The 21141-nt window shown below is 38.6% G+C and overlaps 1 long non-coding RNA gene across 1 annotated transcript in view; it reads left to right on the top strand.

Annotated features, from left to right (window-relative positions):
- The first annotated feature begins 3044 nt into the window (after positions 1-3044).
- Positions 3045-21141, top strand: part of LOC140609432 (uncharacterized) — a 65411-nt gene continuing 47314 nt past the window's right edge. The window contains exons 1-2 of the long non-coding RNA XR_012011265.1: positions 3045-3136; positions 12572-12699. This is a non-coding gene — a long non-coding RNA (uncharacterized lncRNA). The remainder of the gene's footprint in view (positions 3137-12571; positions 12700-21141) is intronic.

Genomic DNA, 21141 nt, shown 5'->3' with positions numbered 1-21141 from the left:
CTAAAGCTTCTTCACTCACATGTCTGAAGCCTGGGCTGAGAAGGAGTGCCAGTACCACATTGTAGGATGGGCTAAATGTTGTTGCAGCCATCACTGGAAATTTCTACCTCCCACAGCATGGCATATATATATATATATATATATATATATATATATATATATATATTTAAGATTTTTTATTCATTCATGAGACAGAGAAAGAGAGAGAGAGAGAGAGAGAGAGAGGCAGAGACACAGGCAGAGGGAGAAGCAGGCTCCATGCAGGTAGCTTGACGTAGAACTCGATCCCAGGTCTCCAGGATCATGCCCTGGGCCGAAGGCAGGTGCTAAACCACTGAGCCACCCAGGCTGCCCCATGGTATATCTTTTCATTCCTTCTGTCCTTGTTTCATGGGCTTTAGTAGGATTTTCAATTTTATCACATTTCATGTTAAATTTATCCTCAGATATTTTAGAATTATTTCTATTGCAAATGAAGTATTTTCCTTTTTCTTATTTCTATCTTTTTTGCTAGTATAAAAAAGACTACTAGAGTATTTAAATATTTATTTTAATCCAGTTACTTACCACATTTCCTCATAAGTTCAAATGGGTTTTTAATAGAATCTTTTGGGTTTTCTTAAATTTTCAGTAATATTTATTAGCAGAATGAGGTGACTTTCCAAATGATAACTGACCAACTTTTCTTCTATATTCTAGACATGAGCATCTCTGAAGAAATGTTGAATAATAGTGGAATGGCAAGCATTCTGTTCTTGGTCCTTATTTTAAAATAAATGGCTTTGTTTTATTTGTTATTCCTTTTGGTAAATAACCTTTATCATATTTAATTAATGTCTAAATCCACTGTACTTGACTTGCCTCAAAACATTGCTATTATTTATATTTTACAGGTTAGATGGAATTCTGAAGCATCTGGTCTTGGTGTGCTTTTAAATCATCAATATTTTTATCACTATTTTTATCTCTTCCATAGCACTTTTTCTTATTTTATACTTCTAATTGTATTCACTTTTATTGTTTATATTTTGCTAAGAAATTATCGATCTCTTCCAGATTTCCTACTTTATTTCTAGACTTACATTTCTCACTTATTTATCCACCCAGTTATTTATTTTTCTAGATCTCAGGTTGAGAGGGTTAGGTAAGCATATACTTTTTGTTTCTTGAGCTCTATAGCTCATGGCTTTCTATATTCTTTCTACTCTTAGCAATAGCTTAATTCATAGTGATTTTGTTATGCAGATGACCCCTCAGTGCCCTATCTTCTTGTCTCCTCTTATAAGGGTACTAATTTCATCCATGAGGGCTCCACCCTTACGATCTAAACCACCCCTCCATGGCCTCACATTCAAATGCCATCACATAGGAAATTAGATTTTCAACATATAAATTTGGGGGGTACATAAACATTCACCCCATAGCACTTAGAGAAAATGAGAATGAAATAAGCATAAAGCATAATAAGAGAGAGTTCTCATGGGCCAGACTGAGAGCCTGACTCGCCAGGACATCTTTACCAGGATGCTCAGACAACTGAATTACCCGGTTCCTCCTCTTCCTCAGGAGAACCAGTAAGAGAACCAGCAGAAAAAATATGGTGAGGGGAGTCAGAAGAGACCACTCTTCTTAAAGCATTATCGCTTTCTATACTTCATTGCAATTATTTACATAAATCTTAGTTTTCCTACCAATTGTAAATATTTTTAGGAAAAAATGCCTCATTCCTTTTTGAAATTATATTATTCTTCTTTCCTGTATCAATGTATATCTTAGTGACTGACTGAATTCATCACTGGTTAATGTATCTTGTTTTCTGCTTGTTTCTTCAATCTTTCAAATTAGTTTTTAATTTTTCTGTTATCCAAGAGCCGGCTATACAATCAAATAAATTTTGAAGTGTCTCACCCGGTGTCTGGTCCTTAGGTAACGCTAAATAAATGGCAGCTGTTATTAGTAGTAGTGGTGTTTGTGTTATACACTGATCTGATGAATGTATAAGAAAGAGGATTTATGTAAGAACTAGAAAGTTCTGTCCAAATTTACAACGTAATTACTCCTTTTTTGGATATGATAACTTTAAAAACTTAGTTTAACTGAATGTTCAAACACCCAGTCCACATGCTTTGCCTTTTTAAAAGTGGACGTATTTGGGGAGACATGATGATGTATTTCAAAAATCAAAATACATTCTACTTGTTTCATTTCCCTAATTTATTTTGAAGTGTATAGAAAACATATTTTATAACATATAGTAAAATTTTACGGAGAACTGAAACCATGGTCCCTAGTTTGTGTAATGCATGTTATATTTTCAAAATAACTGTATACTTACTTATTAGCAAGCTCATTTTCCTTCTATACCCTGTGCACCGAGCCATGAGACTAGAGTCAGGAAGAAAGGGTATATTACTGAAGCGAAGTATTTGCTAGAGAGAAGGGGAGAGAAAATCCTGTCTCTATAAGTGAGGGGCAGCTAGACTTTAAATATTGAAGGAAAGATAAAAGAGAAGCATGTGGAGAGATACTTGTGTTCTGACCTCCCTTTTCTAGCATGAAATCTGAGAGAGGCAGAGAAGGCCGCATAGGTAAAGATGAGAGGAAAGGGTCTTTTACTTTACTTCCTATTCATAGTTGGTGAGGGTCTACCTTGAAGGTTGGTGGGCCAGGTGGGTGAGTACATCAGATTTGGGAAGAGGTGGCACAGCATCACTGAACAGTGGAAGAGAACTTGCGTAAATATTTTGTAGCTGTTCTTGCCTTTCTGTGGTATAGAACGAATCCAGAAGCTCCTCTGTACTCTATGAGAAAGCTGAATCTAGCTGGCGGAGAAGAATGCGAGAAAGGTGGCAGCAAATAGGTATACAAGTGACCCCATAGTCTAGCACAATGGGACATTCTCCCCAGGCAAAGGGTCAGCCCCATTTTGAGGATTTATGGCCAGGTGATAGCTGAGGTAGATTGAGTCAGCAGTGACACCCACCATTTCTGATGACACAAAGAGAAGACAACCAGATCATGAACCCTCCCCTCCCTTGGTGCATGGAGGGCTGAGTTTTCCCTCAAAGCTCTATATCACATCTCCCTTATAACACAAAACAACAAGCTCCAGAGCCAGATGTTATGGTCCAGAGGGGTATGTTTTCTATATTGTGAGGGAACCATATATGGTAACAGCTAGTCTGAGCCCTTACCATGATAAATGGTAGCTGATGGAATTTAGTAAATCTGCTCTTAAAATAACAGTCTGGCTTGCTGATATAGGTGTCTTGCTGAAAAATCTCATTTTGAATGTCAAAAGTGAAATACTATTTTCATACAAATCCTAATATCCCACTAAGGAAATGGATGCCTTAGACCAAAAAGGGCAAGCATCTACTTGGAAAGGGAAAAGGGACTCATTAACAAGCTTCAAAATATCATCTCTGTTATACTTATTTTTGAAACTAGTTAGAATATCACTAACATACTATAGCTGTGCATACTATTTATCATATATAAAAGCAAATATGGTTAGACCTGAAAGAGATATTATAAATTTTCTAGTCCAAGCTTACACAAAGAATCCAAAGAGGTTTAGGTAACAGCCTTGGGCCACATGTCAAGTCTAGAGCAAAGCAAAGCCTGGAAGAACTCGTTCTTGGTTCTCATTCTGGGGTCTCCCCTCCTATCCCTCATCTCTACAGAGTCGGTGACTCCTTATCCTTGAGTATTTAGCCATCCATCTGTAAATGTTTCAAGACACAATGCTTCACTGATTCTTCTTTTTGCAGATTCAATTTCCTGCTTAAATTCTGGCTCTAAAAGGGGCTTACTCAAAGAACAACTGCTGGGCAAATTATATGATGATCTTAGTAATTTCGAAACATCATGCCAATATTAGACTTCTTAATTCTATTTTTTTTAATTGCAGTTATCTAGAGAATTCTCCATTCTGGTCAAGAAATTTTCATGGTAATGGTTTTGATTTTTAAAGACACTTAAATGTTTCTTTTAAAAGAAAGACCTAGAAAATTCTTCCACTATTATTAATTCTCAGAAAATAATTTAATTGAACCTTACTGAAGCTAATTAAAAGGATAATTTCTCATTTTGCTTTGTGGTCCCATGGACTTAATTCAACCAAAGAAGTATTTTATTTTTTTATTTTTTTGGAGGTAACCGTGTGCTCAGAGCTGCATCAGGGGAACAAGATGAGAAATGCCCTCATATTTCTATTCTTCTTATCTCATGACAAAAACATCTTATACTAGTTGACTTCTTCTGAATAATTTCACTTTTCTTCACGCATGCTTCAATTATTTCATTTTTGATGCTATTGAATATCTTTATTCTTAAGAAATATTGCTTTGTGTATTAGAAATAGTCCAATATAATTCAGCAAACATTTATTTACTTTTATTTAACATGTTGTAGCCCTTACAATGTTGCAGGCACTACTGTAAATGCTTCATTAAGATACTATTATATTACAGACCTTCCTGTTTTATAAATGAAGACACTGAGGCACAGGGAGTATAAAATAACAGTAAACAGGTATGCACTACACAGGTTTAACTCTTAAATGCTGATTCTAGGAGCTAAGAAGGATGGTGTGAAGGATATTAGGATGAATGATATCTGTGCCCTCAAGAAGCTTGGCATACAAAGTACTTTCAGTAGAGAGAGATGTATAAAAACAGTACTGTTTACTAGTATGGAGACTTGTCAAACGTGGTATGGGAAAATAGAAAGAATTTTAGAGGAAGTAACACTGAAGTGGTGCCATGAGAATGAGGAGAACTTTATCTAAGTAGAATGTTATTTAAGCAAAGGTTAAAAAAAAAAAGAGGGAGAGCAAATCCCAGCCAGTGGAAAAGTGCAAGACATATTCCTAGAAACATATTCATCTAGTGTGGCTGGGAGTTGAAAAGAAGTGACGAAAAAACAGTGTGAAGTGTTAGAGTAGGGCCAGGTTAAAAACGACATTCAAAGTGAGAGTCAAGATTCCAAATTTATCCTGGAGGTGGGAGTGGTTATCTAAGGTTTTTTTCCAAATATGAGAATGATATGATCACTTTTGAGTTTTAGAACTTGAATCTAGCAGTAATGTGGAGAGTGGAGCTGGGTGATGAAAGACCAATAGACTACCAGGTAAGGGGATACTGCACTAATCCAGGCACAAGACAATTAGGGCCTACACAAGGATAGTGGTGATGAGAATAAAGTGGAGGGAAATGGCAAGAAATATGGGTAGACAAGTTTGCAGGACAAGAGGATCAGTTCGTTTTTGGAAATAATGAGTTTAAGGAAAATATGGCTCAAATGTGGTTGCAAATACTGACGAAAAAGAGATCAGGGTACGTGACGTGGAGCTGGGAATCATCAGGATCTCTACCAATGGAAGCTGTGGGACTGGAGAAATGAGTATGATATGATTGTAAAGTTCAAAAATAAAGTGAAAGATGACAGAATTTAGTAGAAGAAAAGACGGTAAAGGAGGGCAATCATGGGAAAAGAGCATATGACAAAAGTGAGAGGAAATTTCTCAAGCAGCAGAAGTGGTTATCCACCTTAAATGCAACAGAGAATGTTAGTAGGAGGATGACCATGAAATCTGGCAGTTAGGAGGTCAATTAGTGTAAAATCCCCCTTGGGCTTCCATTCTTTATTCTTCATGTGGTTTCCTAAATCATGGCCCCCAAGGATGTCCATGTCCTAATCTCGGGCACCTGTAAATGTTACCTTATATGGCAGAAAGGATTTTGCAGGTGCGGCCAAGGTAATGATCTTGAGATGAGGTGATTATTCGGTATCATCCAGGTGGTCCCTGTGATATAATCACAAGTGTCCTTATAAGAAAAGACGGAGGGACATACAGAAGTATGAGGCAATGTGAGGACTGAAGCAAGGTGCTACGCTGCCGGTCTTGAGTCAAAAAAAATATTTGTTAATACCCAAGAATACCCAATATGCCTGAGATTCCATGAGGAAGGAATAGCAGATGAGATGGCTGGTAGGGAGAAAGAAGAAAATCGTTTGCATCTTGCAACTCTAGACTCCAGTTCAGCCAACACACTGCCTACACTGGAAACGACGTAACTGAGGCCCACCAAGAGTGGCCAACCTGCAAGTTGCAAGTTTAAAGGAAAGACAAAAATAGGTGGATGGTAGTGGGAGATGACTAAGGAAATGAGAATGAAATCAAGATCAGTTGTTCAGTAGAATGTCTTAAAAGCGATAGCAGATAAGGAGACAATAGGCTTTTAAAAAAAATCCTATTTTTAAGTAATCTCTACACCCGACGTGGGACTCAAATTTACAATCCCGAGATTGGGAGTCTCATATCCTACCAACTGAGCCAGCCAGGCACCCCAATAAATAGTTATCATTCCCCAAAGCAAAGAAATACGACATGAACATTAAGGAAAATGTAAAATATAAGACCTATTTAGCAGAGGTCACAAACTCAAATGTCTACTAGACCAAGTTTTAAAGAAGAAAAAAGAAAACCAGTGCCTCACCAAGCCCAATGGACAGCAAATGACCTCTAAAAGGAATAGCTCCCACCTGTCATTGCCACAAGAAATTAGAAGATCCAGATTTTCCAGTTTTTATGGAGGAAAAAAAATAAAAATGGAAAGAAACCTTAATTTTTATAGAAAGTCTTCTAATTATGAACTGTAGGCACTGTAGGAGCTTCTTATTGCTGCTGCAACAAGATGCCACAAGTTTAGTGACTTAAAGTGCAACTTATTCTCTTGCTATTCTGGAGATTGGAAGTCTAAAATGAGTCAGCAATCTAAGTGATGTTTCTTCTGGAGCCTCCGGGAAAGAACCCATTTCCTTGCCCTTTTCAGAGTCTACAGGAGAACTACATCCTGTAAATCGTGGCCCCTTCTTGCATCATTGCAGCCAACAGCGTAGCATCGTCAAATGTCTCTCCCTCTGCAGAGGATTCTGACTCCCTTAGTGTCCCTCTTAGAAGGAAATACTGATGACATCAGGCCCACCTGGATAATCCAGGATAATCTGACCTCAAGATCTTTAATTTAACCACCTCTGCCGAGGCTCTTTTGCCATATAAGGCAACAGTCACAGGTCCCAGAGATTAGGACATGGACATTGTCAGGCCCATGATTCAATCTATCACAGCAACCAATAAGCAAAATTATGGTATGGTAGCCAACATGAAAAGGGCTAATTATACATACCAACGAGACAGTCATCTTGCAAGCTGCCAGTTTGCGATTTTGGAACTTTTCTTTGGGTTCTGGATTTATTTTTTTCCTCTCACTTTGTGTGGCATGTCTTACCTAACAAAGGGTTGCAAATGGAAAGAATATGTGTTGTAAAATGATAAACGTAGACAGCGGAGTTTGTTGTCATGTAAATCTGTGAGTCTATGGGCAAGACTCTTGAAAATCTTGTGAGTTTTTTGAGGGGAGGAAAGGACTTCCCAACTGCATTTCAATTAAATATATTCAGAACCATTTGAATCTAATTTTCAAATGTATATGTCTACAGTATGATTTGTGGTTCTCCTCTAACATAGCTATTGGTCAAAATAAACATTAGTGATTTTCATTTCAAGAAATGTTGCGATTTATCAAGGTTTATCAAACTGGCAAATGTCCTGAAATATTTATAAAAGCAGCATAACAACACATGTCATATTTTATCTCCGTTGTCCTCTTAATGTTTCTCTCTGGCCCTTTTGGTATTATATAAAACGTTGTAAGATTTCTGACAACAAAATGGCCATAGAAGTCAAGGCAGATGGTCAAGAGAATAATGCATGTGTTGCTTATGTCTTAGAAGCAAGTTTTGTGTGAAAGAGAAGAAAAAGCTTTTGTTCTCTAGTTAATTACCTCATTATGTTGTAGGTACATAATTCTCTCCAAAGAAACCAACCCGTTTGAAGAGAAATTACAAAATATTAAGGATTATATATCCAAACCACACAGAAATATTAAAGATGTTGACTTTACATAATAAAGGATTTGTGTTCATGTGAAAGAATTTAAGCTTAGGCAATCAGTGCTTCAGTAATGTTTTGATTCTTGTCCACATAAAAATCCTCTTTTGTTTGTAAATAAAAAGGGGAAATATTTCATTGTGGCATGTCCATCTGTTACCTGAACAATCAGTGAGGTCATGCAGTTAATCAACAGCATTTTATAATGGGATTTGAGGTTAAAGCTATACTCGGCTTTCTTGTATGTAGGCATAAAACATCTGCTCACCAAAACTAACTCATTCTCTCGGCATCGTGTTTGGCTTCTAGTATGAGATGGTTCACCGCTCACAGATAGAGATTTCCTACCAAGTTGTATTTCCATAAAGACCAGTCTTCCAAGTGGGTGTACCACTTCTAACAGCGAAATCATGACCATTGATGGAAGAAAGGATTCAAAAGCAAAATCTGTTTGATTGCAAAAATATTCAGACAAATGTAATCTTCCATTTATTTAACTTGACTGTACCAGCAGACATGAGATAGTGGGAGGGAAAATCCTTGCAAGCTTGCTAGCTCAGACTACCCCAGCCTTCTCCTCTGCAGTGCCTTTAGTTGTCTCTTCTGAGAAGTGTGATTCAAAGCCATTTTATGAGCCTCACATTCCTTAGCAGAACCTCCAGCACAAGGCCAGCTATTTCAGAGCTAGGTGACTTGCTGAAACAGGATTAAAAAAAAAAAAAAATACTAGGATCCTCCTGAGATGAGTGGTTCAGAAACAGCTCCTACGTAGCAGGGAAATAAAGGGTCATGCATTTGGGAGGTGAAATGTTTTTGAAAACTGGCCACTTTGCTCTTTAGAAGAGGTCACATTTCCATTTACTCTTAGGATGGCCAATTGTATAGAGAATGCTATAAAACCATGCCTTTGCTATGGAATTCCTAAAAGAGCCATATTTTTTTTATGAAAAAAAAAATAAAACCACAAGAAAATAAATTTTCCTGGCTATCAAGAACACTACTTTTATGTTTCTTAGAGCGGAAAACAAAGTGTTAAAGAAAAACTTCCCTAACTTAAATACACCTGGAACTTTTAATTAGGATCATAACTTCCAGTAAGAAGAAAAACAAGAAAGCATGTCAAACATCACATACAGATACAGGTGTGTGTCATTAAGTACTTGTTGGTTAAAACACGTGGTACTTAATAGAAGATGATACATTATCTTTGGGACACATCTGAAAATGCACACAACTGCAAGGGCATGGGACTTAATTGATCACTAGAAACAACATAGGAAAAATTTTAACTTTTTGCTGATGAAATTCAGTTCTAATCCAACCCTAAAAAGGAAGCACCCTCTGCTGGATTATGTAAGATATAACTGTGACCCAAAAAGTGAAAGCGAGTTAGAGAGTCTAGCTACAATCAGAGAGATAAATTATTACTGTGTTTCCACATCCATCATGATATTTACCACCTGACCTGGATCTAAGACAAACTTTTGGAGACTGAAAATACACCATTTATTTTCTGCATGTTAGTATGAGGATTTAATGTTAGTGACTAGGATGTGTATGAAGGCATAAAAGGTCTAAGGAAGCTAATCTTTGCAGGTAAAGAGAACAAACGAAATACACAGTCTCATAGAGGTTTCAGTGGTTACAATATTTCAAACTCAAATTATACACAATGATGAAAGATGTAAAAAATATTAGGCAAATATCAAATTGTATTAGAAAATAATATCCATTCATTCAGTAAACAATTCTTAAGAAGCTATTTCTACAAATGCATTTCTGTATTATAATTAAGATTTTTTGTCTGATTTTTTTTTCTGTTTGCTTCTCTGTGAATTAGCATTTAATCCCGGTAGATAGTATCTGGAAGTGTAAGACACCTTGTTTCTTTATTGAATAAATAACTCAAAGACACAAAAACACAAGCACACATGTCTAAAGCATGTATTCATGTTAAAGTCTGGGAAAAAGCAGGTCATTCTATGTCTTTGCAGCTTCAAATTTAAGCAGAATCCAATGTTATCTGGTCTGGCCAGATTACTGTCTGTATATTCGCACAGAGGATGTATTCTTTTCTGATTAGTATATCAATACATTGAAGAGATTTGATACTGCACTATTCAAAATTTGACTGTAGATAGAATTAAAATGATTTTTGAGAAAAAATTCTGGCTTGATGTCTCATATAGCATTTTTGAAGAATATTAATCAATGTTTTTGTAATATTTTTTAAGTGGGCATAAAGATAAAATAATCACGCATCTTCATAATATAGATTTAAATTCTTAATGCATTTATGAAAAAAAGAAGCCCAATAATATTTACTTAGTCATTTCTAGATGGCTACTGAGTGGACAGCAGAATGAAATTAGGATATAGTTTTCCCTCATTATTTCCCTGGGATTCTATTGTAGAGCCTGGAAGTTATTTGAAAGCAGTGAACATGTCTTAGTTTTTGAATCCCTCGCTCCTAGTAAAGTAGCTGGAGCATCCCAAATACTAAATAAACATTTACTTCTCTACACTTAAGTTTAGAATCTAAGTTTAATTTTCCTATTTGAAGAATAATAACTGTTATTGGCATGTTGAGATTCCTCTGGAAACTCGCTCTGTTGATTATTCTGTCTCTTTCTCTTATGTCTCATACTTCACCTCCTTCTTCACTTGTTCTCCTGTCAGGGTCCAGCTCTACATAAATCTCTGTCATAAAGCACCCACCCTGGCACAGTGCCAACCACAAAAGAGATATTCAATAAAAACCCGTTAATGGAGTAATGAGGTTCATGCTTCCAAATTAGAAGCCATTAAATTTAGGTAATTAAGAAAGAATGAAGTCTGGCTTTTAGGAAACAGTATAACCTATCAGGAAGCTAACATTGATGGGGTACACAGATAATCCATAAACAGTAATCCAGTTATGCCACTCCCCAAGTTAAAATTTCTCAATAGTTCTCCATTGCCACAAGGTTAATTTCACACACCAGCATGGCTTACGAGACACTCAAGTCAGACAGAGGCCTGGATAATGGAATTAGTGCAAATACGGAAGCACATAGACTAGAAATGCTGTTCTACCTTTTTGTCAGCCCTATTACTCCACTGGGCTTCCATTGTTCATCTGTACAACCGGATTAATATTATACATTCTTTAGGGCCACTGTGAGGATTGAGATAATGCACAGAGTGCTTAGAAATTAGGAAACTCTGAATTAATATTACTTATTTGGCATCGTTTCTTCTATTGCCTGGCAGTTACTCTAAGCTCTGACCATCCTATTTCTCTGGTATGGGCCTACTACTCTTAATGAATCTGGAGAGCTCCTAGCGATCCTTCAATACCCCTATTGAAGAATATATAATTTCTTTTTTACTCTCCCAATCAGCGTTATTGCTACTTTTTGCCAGCACAACTCCTCATGCATAATTTGATTATAGCTTTCACTCTGCTGAATTGCAGTTATTTTACCTGATGCCTATCATGCAATAGGTAATAACAACATTGCATTGAATAAGTAAATAAAAGAGGTAGAGCTTTGGTTAATCAATATTGATTATGCATTATTACATGTCATGTGTTGTTAATATTAAGTTCTATGAACAATGCAAAGAAAAAATATCTCAAAGGGAAGCAAACAAAAACACAAGAAAAAATGAAATGAGCTATTCAAAGGAAGTTGATATATAATAAACGTCACCAGGGGGTAAAGACAGTAAGAACTACATAAGACAGCTAGAGTATAAAGACAGTGTTTCATTAGCAAGACCGTTGAGATGGAACTGTGAAGACACGTTAAGTTTTAGATGTGAGAGGGTTTCAGAATGACAGCATGATTTCTAGGCTTGGTAACTGGAATGACAGAAAAATACTCAATAGAGAAAACATTAATAGGAAAAGCTAACGAATCCTGTTTTAAACAGCTTACGAAAGCAAAATCCTTTCATCTCTACGACAACCCTACAGGGTGGACTCTAACATCATGATTTTACATATGCAGAGCAAATGTCCCAAAAGATTATAGAAGCTGCTAAGAAAGTAGATCTTAAATGTTCCAACCACAAAAAAAGAAAATGGTAATGATGTGATGTGACCGAGGTGTTAGCTAACATTATGGTGGTAATCGTGCTGCAGGATTCAAGTGTGTCACATCAACAGGTTGTGCACCTTAAAATTCTAAACTATCAATTGTGTCTCAACAGAGTTGGAAAAAAAAAAAAAGATTACGGGTGTTGCTTCCAAAGACACTCAACTAGTAAGTGACAGATTAAGGATTTAAGGCAGGGCAGAGCTGTATCACCTCATGAGTAAGTCTCTCCTAAGTGTGAGGGGTATATGTGTGGGATGGGATGGTGCTGGTGAGAGGAATCATCCTTCGAGGTTGGTGACCTTTGCTTTGAGTCCATCTCCATATTCGGCCGACCCTTTGTTGTTGACATCAAGAAAGTACCTCATTTAGGCACCTTACAGTAGAGTAGGGAGTTGACCCTAGGTCTGGCAGGCTGGTGCTGGAGGATCTGATAGGCACACTCAGAAAAACGGAGACCCACAGCTCCCCACCAGGCAAGTTGGGTGGCATATGGCTGAGGCTGCAATAACGACAGTTTCTCCTTTTCTAGGTTGCTTCTCGTGTTCATCGATATGCTGTCACCTTTGTAGAAATAGAGGTTTGATTGTTGATTTGCTGAGTGTCACCTGACCTGCGCCCTGAATCACCCCAAGAGAGAGATGGGCCTTACCCTACAAGGTCTGTATTCAAAGGGCTGAGAAATGTAATTGATGTCCAAATGATTTGTTATTCGTACAAAGGAAAGAAAACGAGGATTCTATGTAGATTAACCTGGTATTGGTTCAAATATTGAATTTTTAGGTAAAGTATTTACTATTTTGCTACTTAATGAAGAGAATTCATATGTAACCATCAAAGCTGTGTTGCAGATCTAGAAGTGACCTTTTATAGACACAGGGAAGCATTTTCAGAATTTAAAAATTATTCTTTTTTACAGTTGGGGAACTTAACGTGTTATAGCGCAAGGTACACGAGAGGGATAACCAGGGAATTTTAGCTTCCGGAGTGTAGTCTTGGTTGTGTCACTAATTAGCTAGGTAACTTTTGACAAGTTACCAGCTCAGAACTATGAAATATTGCAGCTAGGAGGTGCAGAGACTTCATCCTGTGCACCTTTCTCACTCAACCAAGAAACTGGGGCCCAGAAAGTTTAAATAACTTGACAAAGAGGTTATATTTTCGGCCCGCGAAGTTCTCAACAGACAATTTTTTGAATAACTGAGCAATAAATAATCTGTAAGACTCTTATAGTTTCCAAATTCTATGATCCTGTGAGGTTTTAAGTTTAAAAAAATAATTTTCCCATCTATATTAGAAATATAAAAATGTGGATTTTTATGAAAACCCACATTTTCATATGACTGTGTAGATGTACTTAATAATTTCTAAAAATTGACAGTCTGCCTTAAGTGATTAGGCAGATAGGCTCTAATTCATCTTGCCTGGGGTAATTCCCACTGACTTCAAGCCTTAAATGAGGTATGGAGGAAAATGAGAAATGAGCCCATAGAGTTATAGTATTAAAGAATCACAGAGATCGTAACCATAGAGGATTTTGACTAACTCACATTAATTATCCAATTTGTGAAAGAAATAAAAGAATTACAGAGAGCTAAATTTCTGAAAAATGAGTATTTCCAGTACTCTTCAATGAAGCCACGTATTTCTATTTATAACGTTTCCTCACAGGCTGTATCATTTCAGAGGTGGTTGTTTTGTTTTTGTTTTTGCGATGGTTGATCAGCTATCTCATAGTCTGCTTATTCCTTATCACCAGTGGAAACTGTCCAGTGTTAATATAAAAGTTGGATTTTTATGGTAAAACAAATAAAATCAAGCAGTGAGAGATGGGCTCTTCGCATACTGGAGCACTGAGGAATGCCCCACGCCCAGCGCACAGACCCACACCCACAGCAGGATCTATAAAGACTAAAGGAGGGATGGGGACAAGATTTACTGTTTGTCTAATAAGTTCCAGACGCTATGAAAACACTTTATAATCCTCCTTGAGATCTCACAAGTTTTGACAAGTTTGGATTGTAATCAAGTCCATCTGATCCAAAGGATGCTTTCAAGGACTCTTCTTTTTTTCGATACCTATTTACTATTCCTGTTGGTGCTTTCAGAAATTTAGTTAGAAATCCAGCCTGTTGTCACTGTTTTAAAGACTTCAGATATTTTATTTTATTTATTTATTTTTTGACTTCAGATATTTTAATTTCATTTTAGTTAAATGATATTAGGCGCATCCGCCCTTCCTCATTTAAAAACATTATTAATCAAAGTGTTCATTTGAATCATTATTTTCCTTGTACTCTATATATTTTGCTTTTTCTAAGCTAACCTTTATTATTCCTGCAGTGCCATAGGACTGTTCACCCTTCATATCATTTTAATCTAAGATTACCATGTTATTTTATTTTATTTTTTTATTTTTTTTATTTTTTTTATTTTTTTTTTTACCATGTTATTTTAAAACTTAGGACATTATTTATTTAGCCCAAGCCCCCCCCCCCCCAAAAAAAAGTGGAGGAGTTTGTGTAGTTTAGAATACTGATCCTAATTTGCTTGTTTTCAAATTCTTGTCCAGTTGACAATGGGTCATTTCAGAAATTGTAGTATCTTGAGTTCTTACAAAAAAAATTTTGCGCAAGTTCATATAAGCCAAGAAATAAAATACTAAGATAGTAATTAAAAATATATCCCAAAGCAATTTAAAATAAATAAAAATCATTGGCCTCTCTCTCTCTCTCTCTCACACACACACACACACACCCCACCACGATGAATTATGCTCCAGTATATAAGAGCTGAAAAGCTGAAAAGAGAGGAAGCCAGAAAAATCTGTTGCAGGTAAAAAGACTTGCAGGTGGTAGAAAACCAGTCCTATAAGATTTAGGGAGGTAGAACAATTTCTGCCCTTCTTCTGTCACAACTTCATGTGGTATGTGGCAAATTTGTATGTAGCATAGGCTTATTTCAATATTTATGATGGCTGATGTATGGTAGGTTAAGTTATTTTACCCACATAAAAAAAAAAACAAAACAATTCTGAAGTTGGTGAATGTTTTTACCCATGAGACGAGGATGCCAAGAACCACAGGGATGGCCCAGCACAAAGGAAGAAGTCACAAGGACCTGGAGACTCAGGAAGAAGAGACTGTTGGAGAAACAAGTTGTACCTGTTGGTGATACGTTAGACAAACTGACGTCTAGTCATTTTAGAGACGCTTCGGATGAGTGCTGGGGACTGGGTGAAGAAGCAGCAACACTATTTCCAGACTATTCTGTGGGTAAGACTCGGAAAGTTCATCAAACTTGGTTTTTGGCAGTTCAAGTTAACCCAGAAAACAGAAGAGGCCAAAATCATTACCATTGCTAATGTCAGTTGGAGGTAGGATGGGCATAGGCAGGGCTCTGACCATGGCGTTGACATTTCCATTTCTCCATAGAGAAATAATATGACATAATGTTAATAACCTGGTCACTGCTTCCCAAATCTCATAGGTTGGTCTGGTCCTGTGTCCATCTTATTCAGTATCTGTATCTTAGATGGAAAGTCTAAGAAATGCATGATAGGAGAACAAAGCAGTTGTCCTGGCTTTGACAATTTGCAGCACATTATTTCTTCAAAACTTTCAAAACTTAAAAAAAAAAAAAACTTTAAAAAATCTCTATTTTTGAATTACAAGAATTAAAAGGCTGCAGTGGCAGTGGCAGCTTTGAATCTTCGTTTGAAAATAATTCTTTAATACTTTGATGTATTTTCATCATCACAGAGAGAGCAAAATATTATCAAAAAGGCGTAAGTTCTGCAGTCAGATATGAGTTCAAAATCATCTTCCACTAATTTTTTGCTCCGTGAGCCTCAGTTCCTTCACCAGTAAAATGGGACATAATTATACTTACTTCTGTGGGGCTGTTGTGAAAATAAACACGAAAGTAGATGAAGTATCTGGCTTATTGTAGGTACGCAACAAAAAGAAGCCATCATTAACTAAATCCTGTATCTATAGGAGCAGTAGTATTTAGCTTAATGTTCAGTTTTTACTTGGGCAAGAATTATAATTATCAGCGACCAAGATTGTCTATCTGTTGTATCTACATTTTTTCCCCAAAGAAGGGAGACGTCTGCCTTAGAATGTAACCCCCTGTAGGAGGCAAGTTTCCTGCAGGAACATCAGGGAAGCCTTTGAGAACTACGTTGCATCACAGCATTCCAAGACTGAGCAGCTCATTCCTTTGGTGGATTATGGTGCCTTCCCCGTGTGATCCAGCTAGGGAGGAATAAGCCACCCAAAGCTTCCTTGAAGTTTGCTTATCTTTGCAGGGAGAAATTTCTAGGGTAATCCTTTGCAAGTTTCCTTCTCTGACACCCATTTCTGCGTCAAAACAGAGGGCAGACCTTCCCAAGAGTTGTATCTGCTTACAGCTAATTGGGTAAAGCATTTACACGAGGATTTTGCAATAACATAGGCTTGTTTTAATTTGGTTTTGAAGACTAATCCAAGGACAGCTGGACCTTTTCCTGTTACTGGGAGAGACTGTGGAGCACTCTTTCTCACCTCCCAGGGATTCAAAACATGAAATAAAACACTAAGTTGCTATTGTCCACAGAATATAAGAGGTATAAAATATCAGGAATTGCACTGATACATAACTGCCACACCCCCAGCCCTGAAGGCCTACTCCACCAAAGATCATTTGGGGGATAAGATGAAAAATAGAATGTAATCTTTGCCATGAAGGAATTTCGCATTTAGTGAAGGAGAAAGTCATGCAGACGATAAGCTCCCATGCTGAGCAAAATTTAGTGAACGTTTTAAAGGGCAGAAACAATGTTGAGTGGAAATTAATTGTAATCCAGGAAATGGGGGAGCTAACTGGTCACAGAATGAAGTCATCATTTCATTTGAACCAGGAATAAAATGAAGAATTTCCACGGGGAGCTGTCCGTGTTCACATGGAAGCGACGTCTAGGGCGTGAAGGGCAAGGACACAGCACCGCTGGGCAGGGTGGGGGGAGCGGGGTTGAAGGGCAGGTGAAGCTCCATCAGTGAAACCGGAATAAAATGTTAGGTTGACACTGGGGCAGGTGTGCAGGGGTGAGGCTGATCGAGCTGTGCTTTGAACATGCTCAGTTTGAGATCTTAGCATAACCTTAGGTTCTCTTTGTCTAAGAGACAGAATTTTGAGCCTGGAGCTTTAGTGGGGGGGGGGGGGGAGAAGATGGGAACTGAAGGCAGTTGATTTTCAACAGCATAATCGCAGCGGTCACGGTCCCAACCATTGTTGGAAAGGTGGCAGTTACAGTCATGAGCACGAAGGTTGTAGCTGAAACCGAGGCAGGGACCAAACAGGAAGTTATGGGTCAAGACCAGAGGAGGCTGAGGAGAGATCCTTGGGGTTTTCTACCCTTCAGGGCATTGGCCTATGAAGCTGGGCCCATAAGAGACACAGAAAAGGGAAATTTTGAGAAATAGGAGAACCAAAAAAATGCATTGCCCTAGAATCCAAGGGGAAAGAAAAAGCTTCAAAGGGGAGCTGGCCGTTAAATGGGTGGTGGGGGGATCCCTGGGTGGCACAGCGGTTTGGCGCCTGCCTTTGGCCCAGGGCGCCATCCTGGAGACCCAGGATCGAATCCCACGTCAGGCTCCCGGTGCATGGAGCCTGCTTCTCCCTCTGCCTATGTCTCTGCCTCTCTCTCTCTCTCTCTCTCTCTCTGTATGACTATCATAAATAAAACAAAAAATTTAAAAAAATGGGTGGTGGGTTCCTTACAAAGGCTGAGCGACAAGGACAGCAAACAGAACAAACCTGCAGTTCTGTAGCTGCTACAGGTGGGGGGGGGGGTGCCCTCTGCCGAAGGTGTGGTGGAAATAAGATGAGAGACACACGTTGTAAGTGGGCTCACTCTCAAAGGGTGCTTGGTCCAGGCCCTGGGAACGTTGGGCCCAGTTCCTGGGAGATGGGACAGGCCAAAAGAGTGGATGACCTTTGGGGGATAATTAAGAAGGCTGTCATTGTCGCCCCTACCTCTCTGGCACAGGGGAGATGAGGACCGCCAAGGGTGAGGCTGCCAGGATGGAAGCATAAACCAGCATTTGAGACCAACACGTGGCATAGCGGACACAAGTCAAGACCGAGGGCCTCTCTGTGTTTCCCCAAGCCCTTGTCAGCCTAAGCCTGCTGGGGAAAGCGTGCGTGGGGGGAACCCAGGAATTCAAACACATGAACAGCTGGTGATTTTAAGAGTAAGATCCAAAGATTTTAAGATTGGTTCTCCTGCTCCCTTGATTTTCTTCCCTCGAGATCAATGTGGCTTTTGACCAAGATGGCCTTCACGTTCCCCTCGCCTTCTCTAAACTTTAAGCACGAGTCTTTCTGACCCTCAGCCCCTGACCTCACTTTTCTGAGTCTTTGCTTCAGATTATTGTAAATTATTTTCTCAGTCCCTTAGAGATGTAAATCGCCTCCCCGGCCTCTTGCTAGTTTTAAAACCCAAGGATGTCTTCCTCAAGGACCTGGGAGCCATCCCCTTGAAATGTAATTATCAAGAAAGGTGGGGCCCCTCATCTCTCAGTATCTGTGGGAGGGTAGGAACCTGACTTCCGAAGTGTCAATTAGCAAACACAGATGGCTTAATCATGTTGGCCAACCTCCCCCCAACGTCCTCCAGTACTTTTTTACTAAGTCACCTTGGTGCTTAAAAATCTTCCTGCCTCTTGTTCCAATAAAGTGGAGTTCAACCTCTCCCCTGCCGCCATCGTCTTGACTCCTATTGCAATAATATTGAGTAAAGTCTTCCCTCGCCTATTTAATTCCATTTGCTGCTTTTGAGGAGCGTGTTTGGTTATCATGGGAGCTTTGATTCTTCCTCTTTTCTTCTTCGGAACATGCTCAGCCTTCTCCTGGGTTGGCTCGATCTGGAGAGGCAAGGTTACTGTACTTCTCTGCTAGGTGCTGAACTGGCCCAATGCCTTGGAAACATGGTTTATAGAATGGAAACTGAGAGATACACCCCAGCCAGCAAAATGCAAGTATTCTGGCCCTTTCCCTGGAATGTAGTATACACAATACTTAGTCATTTAAAATATAGAAATGACTAGTAATAATTTCTGATATTAGGGGGCTTGTCCTGCATCTCTCTGCATTTGTGAAACTTCAGAGAAGTGGAATCTAGTCCTGAATAATGGAATCTGAGCTCTAGGATATCCACTTGGTTTAGAGTCAGCTGTCTCCCATATGCACTAAAGGATAAGACCATGCTTTAAAAAGATTTATGAAATATTTATTGAAAAAAAAATACAGCACATGTGAAGAGGCTTCTTCTCCAAACAAAATAACTTGGTCATTTTATTTTTATCCCTGAAATGCCTACAGGCACCAGTCAACATCATGGGCTAATGGTTGAAAACGAAGCTGTACTTGAGTCATAGGAGGCCAGAAATAAAAATAAAATAAAATAAATAAGCAAAAATGCACTTTCTTGTGTGGGTGAAATGCTATCATTTAAAAATAGCCAAGAGGAGTTCTCTGCAAAATTTATTTTCAACAAATGTAGTTCCTGGGCTGTGAGCTAACTTTTGGATAACTTCAATTTTGACTAGATGTTAATACATCCTAGAAGGGGAAAAAGACTTAGAATGGCAATGCCGACACTCTCAAGGTATTGTTTTCTTTATACGTCCTATGATTCTGATCTGGCACTTTGTATCCTGCAGATAAGTAAACACACATCGCCAGGAAAATGCTCATTCTAAATCTAAATAGCCTTGGGTGTGGACGTGAAAAAAATCACCCTTTTTTTTGCCATTTGAACTTCAGCGGGTAGAGTTATCAATTTAGAAGATCCCTGATTTTCTAGTGACAAATTCTTGCTGGGCAACACTCTTGCTGGGTGTTACGGTCCTACAATAAAAATAACCCCCTGCTTTTATTTTTACTGAAGAGTATGGTGTCAGTATAACACAAGTTCAGATGACACAGAGGAGAGAACTAAGTAAGAAATAAGAATGAAACCCATACAAGGCATTTTCCTCCTGCCTTCGATCATTAAGGCATCAAGGGAATCCGTTGAATGTGTTCCCTATATATACTCCCGAAGTATTATATGAGAACGACAGAACTTTCACAAAATTTTATAAAGCAAATTTCACACTGAATTCTTTTATCATCTGAAGGGGAAGGTGTAACTTCAACATCCAAAAAAAAAAAAAAATCTACAGAGGCTGCATTCGGGTTAAGAAAATAAAAAGAAGAATCCTTGACAATCTGCTCACACCACGGAACTGGGCCCACATTTTTTTTTTCCTATTAAATGTGCCCGCGTGGCTTTGTGACGGGTCACCCAAAAAGCTACTCAGTGTTTCAGCTCCTGTGGTGGGGACACGCCAGGTGAGCACCAATGACCAGAGAAGTCCAAGAAGCGAACGTGGAAGCCACTGCTTCTACAACTTTAAACTCAAACCCTCCCTCTTACGGGGACATAAAATTCCAAAAACCAATTGTAGAGGTGCCATCGAGGGCCTGGGTATAAAAGGGGAATGATGCTTTGCAAAATCCCCCAAGACTTCCCGAGCTGAGCTTTTTCATGGTAATGAAGAAGTGTCAGTGGAAGTTGATGGGGCCTGCGTGCATGCATGCGTACGGATGGGGTGGGGGCCACGGGGTGGGGGAGACGCCCGCATATGAGATTTTAAAATCTGAAATGTCATTTGGAAATCACTTGTGTACTCCAAGCCCAAGCCCCAAACTCTGCCTCTGCTATTAAGAATGGTCTGCAAACCAGGTCAGTCTGCTGTAAAAAATTGATTTGACAACAGCAATTTTTAGTTGCTGATGGCTTGAAGTTTGCAGCATTTTCCTCTGCTGTGATGTGGTGTGAACAGGAGGATGTTTATCTGCTGCTTATGTAACAGCCTGATGAAAAAAAAAAAAAAAAAAAACGGAGCCTGTGCTTCTCTCCTATTTGTCTTCTGCATTAACCTCTTCTTGGGGTCAGGCTGAAAATGCTATAGGTACTGATCGCGGCCCGTTATCAACATTATTGCTTAATGTGCCATCAACCACAAGTGTAAGTGGGCTCATAATCACCACCACGGTCCTCCCGGGAATCAT

This window comes from Canis lupus, chromosome 18, assembly GCF_048164855.1.
Source record: "Canis lupus baileyi chromosome 18, mCanLup2.hap1, whole genome shotgun sequence".
NCBI classification, from domain to species: Eukaryota; Metazoa; Chordata; class Mammalia; order Carnivora; family Canidae; genus Canis; species Canis lupus.
The sequence above is the reverse complement of the archived record's forward strand: the minus strand, read 5'-3'. Positions and strand labels throughout refer to the sequence as shown.